This window comes from Nicotiana tabacum, chromosome 23 (assembly GCF_000715075.1).
Source record: "Nicotiana tabacum cultivar K326 chromosome 23, ASM71507v2, whole genome shotgun sequence".
Taxonomy (NCBI): domain Eukaryota; kingdom Viridiplantae; phylum Streptophyta; class Magnoliopsida; order Solanales; family Solanaceae; genus Nicotiana; species Nicotiana tabacum.
Genome location: NC_134102.1, coordinates 3749404 through 3757593, shown reverse-complemented (window position 1 = coordinate 3757593; position 8190 = coordinate 3749404). Strand labels below are relative to the sequence as shown.

The following is an 8190-nucleotide window of genomic DNA, read 5'->3' as shown; positions in this document are numbered from 1 at the left end:
GTGAGTCCGTGAAGAAAAAGTCAAAACGCGCCTATTAGTTGCCTAGCAGTTAAACTAATTACATTAGAAGCGATTGAGTTATTTAATTAAGAAAATTGATTTTTGGATCTTATTATGGAAGAGGGCATGTCAGATTGATACGAGACAGCCATGGTATTTAAAGGTTGGGCCAGCTTCTATCAATTTAGAGAATGGGTTGCTTTGTCATTAATGAAAAATGGGACAGCTGAATCATTATAAAAATGGGCCTGCTTTATTAGTTTATTGCTTCCACACTAATTACAAAAGAAAAAATATAAATAATGGCTCAAGCTCATCCGACACTTAATGTAGGAAGCGTTGTTCCCCGAGTGGTTTGAACACATGAATATATATAATGAACCAAGATATAAACATATTCACAAATTAAGTTCTCTTTGCCATTGTGCCTCAAGTTTTTCTTAATTTAGGAGGTCATTTCTTGACATCATATACTCAACTTTTAATGAACATTAAATTCATACAATGAACCCTCACAAAGATGGATCAAATTAGCATCACATACTCAACTTTTAATGAACATTAAATTCATACAATGAACCATCACAAAGATGGATCAAGATAGCATCTTTAAACCTAAGGAGAAGAAACTCAAACAAAACTATTATGATTGTGACTGAAACTATTTCATTGCAATTCTCGTGAATATGTTAAAGAACTTTCAACAATCAAAACTCTCATTGAAAAATTGAAAACCAAAAGCACTTATGCCACAGCTAATATCCGAACATGAACGCGTAAAGTTATCATTCATAAAAATAAACCAAAACCAACAAATGAAATTAAGTTAAAGCTTTGGACTTCATGCTTCATTCAAAGAGATCGGGAAAAAAAACTACATTACAAAGTTAAGAAGAATACCTAGGCCGCGGATTCGAAAGCAAACAAAAGTGATGAACTTTATCCAAACTCGCAGCTATCAAACACAGCTCAAAACCAACAGCAACATCAGCAAACGAACCAGTAAAACCAAAACAGAAACCGGCAAGAAAGAAACCGAAGCAAAAGTTTTCTTTTTCGCCCGAGGAAGACTATTAAAAAGTGATGTTTTTGCTCAGAAGAATTCTTTTTCTTTTTGCTCTCAGCTTTATGCTCTCTTTGTTGTGTTTACTTAGAGTGAAAGATGTCTCCTTAGTGTGTGTAGATTGTGTGTCCATGAAGTGAGGAAAGAGCTTTTTGGGACAGATTTTGGTTCACTAAAGATCATGTTTAATCAATATCAATCTAACAAACAACTAAACTAAATAGAGATAACTAATTAAATAAACCTAACTTGAAACTGTAATTAACAAGAAACAACCAAAATAAAAAAAATCAAAAATCAGAAACTAATCTACTAAAAAAATCAGAAATTAATTAAAGAGATGACGATTATACCTAACGAGTGTGCTTGAAGTTGTTCGAGCCACGAGAAGACGTCGGAGATGCCAAGAAGTGGTTGGCCGACCATGGAACACTTATTTCATTTCCGTAGACACCAAATTCAATTATCTTTGTGTCATGCCAAAAGGAAATGAGTGTTCTTGGGTCAGAATTAGGCTAAAATAGAGGAGAAGTGATGCGTCAGTAGCGGTGCGGCAGCGGCAGTGGCAGTGGTGCGTCGAAATTCCGGCCGCCGGAGTTTTGGGTCAAGATCAATATGAAAAGATAGTCCCCGCTGAGCTCTATCTATGTATGTGAAAATTAGGTGGAAAGGGTGGCTCAATCTTCATGATTTTAAGAAAAGGGTAGCGGGTGTGATTTCTTAGATCTACTATTCGTGGAGTTTGAGGGGGTTTTGAAAGATTTGGTTTGAAGATATGGAAAGAGGAGGTATTGGAGATTACATATTTGGGGTCATTTGGAGGTTAGCCGCCGCCGGTGGCGAATTCCGGCGGCGCCGCCGCCGTGGACGGCTTGCAGCATCAGAGAGGAAGCGAGAGAGTGAGGAGAGGAGTTTAGGGTTTGGGTTCGGTGTAAATGAGGGCAAAAAATCTGATTTTTGGTCTTATATTCAAAATAAGGAATTGAATCAGGGCCATTGGATCAATAAAAATGGAGGGATGAGATTTGATCCCACCTTTACTAATCAAAACGACGTAGTTTAGGTCCGAAACTACGCTGTTTCGTTATCTTTTCCTGGCAGCCCCTTTATGGATTGACCATTGCACTTTCGGCCACTTAAATCATTTCAATGTTGGCCTATTTCCATTAATCATACTTATTAAACTAAATTTACATAAATAAATTAATTAATTAATTAACTTATTCAAATGATCAATTAACTAGATTAATTCACCAATTGAATAGTTAGTTAATTCCTAAAATGCACAAATGAAGAAAGAACTATTTTTTGGTATTTATGATAGGAAATATGCAATCAAAGACACAAAAATTAAGAAAAATAATTAAAATAACAAAACACTAATGACTTTAATATGTGTTAAAATAGTGCAAAAATTAAGTATTCACAATCGCAATTGCAACATTTTCCAGCCATGTTCTAATTCGCAATTGCGAAGGCTTCTTTGTTTTTGTGAGGGTTCGCAATTGCTAACCCTAGATCGCAAATGCGATATCTGCAGCTTGTTTTCAGCTGTGTAATTCGGGTTTTTGCTTCATTTTTTGATATTTTTGAACCCTAGGTCCGAGAGTGAGCGATTTTGAGGAAGAAATTTCATTTACAATCGTTGGGTAAGTGCTCTTGTTCAGTTTCTATGTATATTTCATGATTATATTTGAGTTTTAACATCAAAATAGTGAGAATCAAAGTGAAAAATACTCCGACTTGAAATCAAATCACATATTTGAACTCGTAGGGTTATGGGTAGTCGAAATCTATCCCTCGACCTAGGTTTTGACCGGGCGGGCCCGGTTTGACTTTTTGGAAATTGTATAAATATCATAGCTTTGTTAATTGAAATTATTTTCTCTTGCATTGTTTAACGAACTTAAGTCGTCTTTGGCTAAATTGAGCCGAGCGGAGGTAAAATTGTAAAGGAAAAGCTAATTTGAGTTTTGATTTGGCCGAATTGAGGTAAGTATCTTGCTTAACTTTGTGTGGGGGAAACCACCCCTTAGGATTTGAGATGATTGTGTTATTCGTGTTGTGTTAAAATCGTGTACGCGAGGTGACGAGTAGGTACACGGCTTATATGTGGCATTTGACCGATTTCGAGTATCTAAACATTTTCCATGCCTTTAATTGAAGTGTCATGACATGTGATATCTTTCATTGTTAATCTACTCTTACATGCTCTACTTGACGTTGTTAGCACTTGTTCTTCCTCTTACTTGGTATTTTGCACTTATATGCTTAGTTGAAGTTGATGCCTTCCTTATTGTCTTGTGCCCTCTTATTTGTTGCGTTCCTTGATTTTTACGTCATTCCTTCATTACCGTGTACTCGTATCTTATGATTGTAGAAATTCTTTTAAATTGAGTATTGGATTGTTGATGTTATTGATTTATTTATGGATCGAGTTGCACACTGCAACATGTGGAATAAGGGAGGATTTATATTGATTCGCTAGGATCGAGTTGTGCGCTGCAATATGTGAAATAAAGATAGATTTATATGGTGAAATAAAGGAGAATTATGATATTGACTCTAATTATATGGTGGGATCGGGTTACGCGCCGCAACATATATATATTTACTTATTACTATTGATATTTACATGGTGGAATAAGGGATGATCGTGTTGTACGGAGGGACCGGGTTGCGTGCCGCAACATTTTATGTGTTTTGTATTCCTTGTTGTATTGTGTTGCTTTCGGTTCTTTCGTACGAGACTTTGAGGATTGGTATTTCTTGTTTTTACTGGTTTTCGAGGATTGAGTTGTTTTCGTTAGTTTACTTCTTTGCCATCATTTCCTGTTTTCTTTTCCTATTACTATTACTTTGGTAAATTGATTTTCAAAATGAATTTACTACGATGAGTCCTTATCTCATACCCTGTCGAGTTGTTAGTAACACAATGATTTTAAATAAAAGAATTAATAACATGCTTATCTTATGTGACTCTTAAGTTATAACTCGTCGTTTCATTCGGTACCTTACTATTTTTAATAGTCGTCATATTTTCCTTAATCGATTTCTCAACTTAATCTCCTTACCCTATCTGATGTTTCTACTTTACTTTAAAAGGAATTGTTATTATATTTTAATTTATTAAATTCTATATTCAAATCAGTATCTTATCACGCCTTAGTTTTATTTGAAAATGTTGTTCTCTTCACCCAAATGTTTTTCAAAGTAAACTCATTTTCTCATTGATTTCCTGTTTGGTTCAGAAATTATAATTTTACTTTATTTTATATGAATAGATCCCTATAATATTATTTATTAGCATTTGTCACGGATACTATATACCTGGTAGCACGTGAATTGTACCGTGCGAAAAGTAATATGAAAAATGTGGGCACAAGGTGCCATGAATGTAATGTTTGGAAGATGTGATTTATGATCTGAGATTACGAGAAGTGGGATTGTTGAAATTTGTATATGAGGAATAATTTGATTGGTTGAGTTGTCATCATTTTTCCTACTTGAACACATTCATACTTCATTCATACCTCGACTATATTGTTGCTTAATTACTTGGTTATTTCTCGTTTCCATTCGTGTTCCCTTATCTTCACTGTTGATTATAATTTGAATTCTTTCTGCTATTGACCTTACATTGATATTCTTTCCTCGTTAGCTTCATGTCATATCCTGTACAGGTTTATATGTCGGGTAGGTGTCTTGACTTAGATTCGTCACTACTCTACCGAGGTTAGGTTTGATACTTACTGGGTACCACTGTAGTGTACTCATGCTACGCTTTTGCACATTTTTGTCCAGAACCAGGTACTTCGGACCGATTTAGTTTGAGACTTATGCTTGTGCGACCGGAGACTTCAAGGTACACCTGGTGGATGTTTGCAGGCCCCGAAGTCACCTTCTGTTGTATTTATTTCCATTGTTTCCTATTACTCCGGAACAGTGATGTACTCATTATATATAGTTACTTTTAAAAAGGCTTATGACTTATAATACCTATTTTGGGGTTAGGTAACTGTTATTGGTCCAGCTATGTTGCTACAGATAGTATTTAAAGTATTGCAGTTAAGTTAGTTAAATTCCATTAATGATCAGCAAATGTTAGGCTTACCAAGTCTTAAATACTAGGTGCTATCACGATATCCTACGGAGAAAAATTGGGGTCGTGACAATTATACATGATACACACACATATATATTCTCTGCCCATTTTAAATTAATTCTTCTTTCTAGATAAAGGACTCAAAAGCCCATGATAAATCATGATGAATGCTGCATGGTCTGAGCTAGCAACCTTTTGAGTTCAATCTCAGTGATAAGCAGTTTGTTGGGCCGAGCCTAGTTGGCCTGTGGATCATTACCTGTTCCTGGGCTTGGCCGGTAGGAGGTATCTCTTTGGAAAGATGTCATTAGAAGTTAAAGAAAATGACAATGTATAGCCGCTTTTAAAATAATTAGTTTTTATGTACGTGTTTCACACGTAGCACCCAACGAAAAAGAGAAATATGTAAAGTAAGAGAATAAAATTAAATGTGTACAATATAATTATACTTAGATTAATAGTGAACTAAGCAATTTTCATGCAACTTATATTTTATGATGATATTAAAGACATCATATTTGTAGCTAATTCATAATAGATATTTTTTATTATCACTATTACATTCAAAATGTTAGATTTTTAGTAGTAATCGATGACATCTCTAAAAGCAATTCATATTGAAATTTGATTCAAATCTATTATTTTCGCAATTTAACCAATCTAAAGTTACTTATTAGATTTAAATCTATGCTAAATAAAAAAAGATATAAGATAAAGGTAAATTTAAGAGGAACATGGCAGATTGAAATTTTCGTCGGGTAAAGCCTAACTGCATAATGGAAAAAAATAATGTCAGCTAGACCACAATTTTCATCACAAACATAAGGAGTGAGGACCTATGTCAATGATGATAATATATAGTAGGAAAAAAGGCCAAATATACCTCTCTACTTTTGTATATTACTCACATCTTCCCTCCGTTATACTATTGGTCACCTTTACCCTTACCATTAACCAAACCTTTTAAAAATACCCCCGACCTAACGGAAAGCTATCATATTAAAAAAAATGACCCAGTTTCTTTTTCAAAAAACTCATTAACCACCACAACATCGCCCGTGCCAAAGTCAAAATCACTCGAGCTTTAGAAGAATGAAATATAAAACCAGATTTAAAAAAAATCACCTAATAGTTCTAGACTTTCTCCTTAAAATCCATAATCTGGTCCATTCAAAAAGAAAAAATAAAGCAAAGGAGATACATGATAACTTATGCATAACCAAAACTAAATCTTCACAAAACTCATTAATAGTGTAGGAGCTGACAATAACGCTGGACAACATGATAAATTTGTATCGACCTTAAGTTCTAATTTTTAATGAAAATACAAATCAACTTGGGTGAAAGATATAATGAATATTTGAGAATATATAAGTTTCGTAAAATTAGGATGTGCTTTTCTAATTAGATGATTAGTAGCACATCTTTAGATACCAAAATCAAGAAGCAGTACTTATAATTAGAACTCTATTTCTATCCTGTTTTTACCAAAATAACCTAATATTTTATGTATTTTAGGGCTATTTTGGTCAACTAACATCGTATTCGTGCTTTTATAATATTAAAATAATAGTCGAAAAATATGTATTTTTTATATTTTTTTGTATATAAATATATTTTGTATGTTATATGCAAAATTTATATATTTTTCGGCTATCGAATATAAATAATTTTTGATACGGACTAAAAGTGATATTTATCCTAAAAGTTACGTAACTTCTGCATTTGTTTTGAAAAATGAGAAAGTGTAACTCGTAATTGTTAAATTTTAATTAGACAAATCATATATTTAAAGACTATGACTAGCCACCTTCCAATATATTGAGAAATGTTGTATTCAGTTACCTTCCACTTTCCCAAACTATGAAGAGTGCGCGATATTGCTGTTCAAGCAAAACTTTGGTGAAAGAATTATTTGTTTTCTTATTATTATAGAATTTTTAGTTTGTTTAATGTATTTATTAAATGCTATATGAGACATATAGAACAAGACATAATTCTCTTTTTTTTTTAATGTCAATAAGAAATAAGGATACAAAGCTTAACTTGGAAAATAAACAACTAGCAGCGCCGCCCCTCCCCCGACCTTCAGCATTATTTTGCCGAATCACACAAAAGAGTTTAAATTCTCTGCAATGATAGAATTAAAAAATATGGACAGAATTAGATTACTTATATGATATATAAATTTCTATGTTAAACATTAATTGATAACAAGATAAAAATGATAACTAACATACTATAATATGTCAAACACTATAATGTCAAAATGTATACACATTAACCAAAGTTGATTAAATTCTTATCCAAAAAAATCCTTTTTGTGTATTGCTTCAATGAATATGGTTGTGATTGATTAAAATTTAAAACTAATCAAGGGTGGAGCGTTGTACTCTTTTATTGAAATTGATGGTTGTGTATTGTACTTGTCAGCCTGGTGTGCCGTGGCCTGTAGGGCATGGTAGGACAAAAGGCAGGTGTGGATACACTTTGTCCAAAACGGCGTCCCGTGACACTGTTTTATCATATATTTTTACGAAATATATATACGTAAATAATATGTAAAATAAAAATATCAAGTATAAAAATAAAAATAATATCACTTGTTCTTATAATTATTAATTTTTATTTCTTCAAATATTAGCCCCTTTTTTTATTTTTCCTGAGCTAAATGTCATTGAAAATAATTTCTTTGCCTTCTTAAAGGTAGGAGTGATGTATGTGTACACACTATCCTCCTCGTACCTCACTTGTAGAATTATGGTGAATTAATTATTGTTGTTATTGTATTTTTTCAAATATTAGCACCGCTATTAAAAATCCTACGTCACAGCAGAGGGGGTCCTCAGTTACTTTATTATTATTTTTGAGATAGGGTCTACCGAAAGCAGTATCTCTGCCTTCTTAAAGGCAAGGAATAAGGTTTGCGTATAGCCGTATACATTATCCTTCTCAGACTTTACTTACGCGATTACACTCAATTTATTATTATTGTTGTTGTATTTCTTCGAATATTAACAAC

The 8190-nt window shown here is 33.2% G+C and overlaps 1 long non-coding RNA gene across 1 annotated transcript; it reads right to left on the bottom strand.

The window, feature by feature from the left end:
• Positions 1–649: 649 nt before the first annotated feature.
• On the bottom strand, positions 650–1995 carry LOC107784669 (uncharacterized). Its single transcript, XR_001647726.2, has 2 exons — positions 1417–1995; positions 650–955 (listed from the first exon to the last, which is right to left on the bottom strand). It is a non-coding gene; the product is annotated as an uncharacterized LOC107784669 (long non-coding RNA).
• Positions 1996–8190: the final 6195 nt, after the last annotated feature.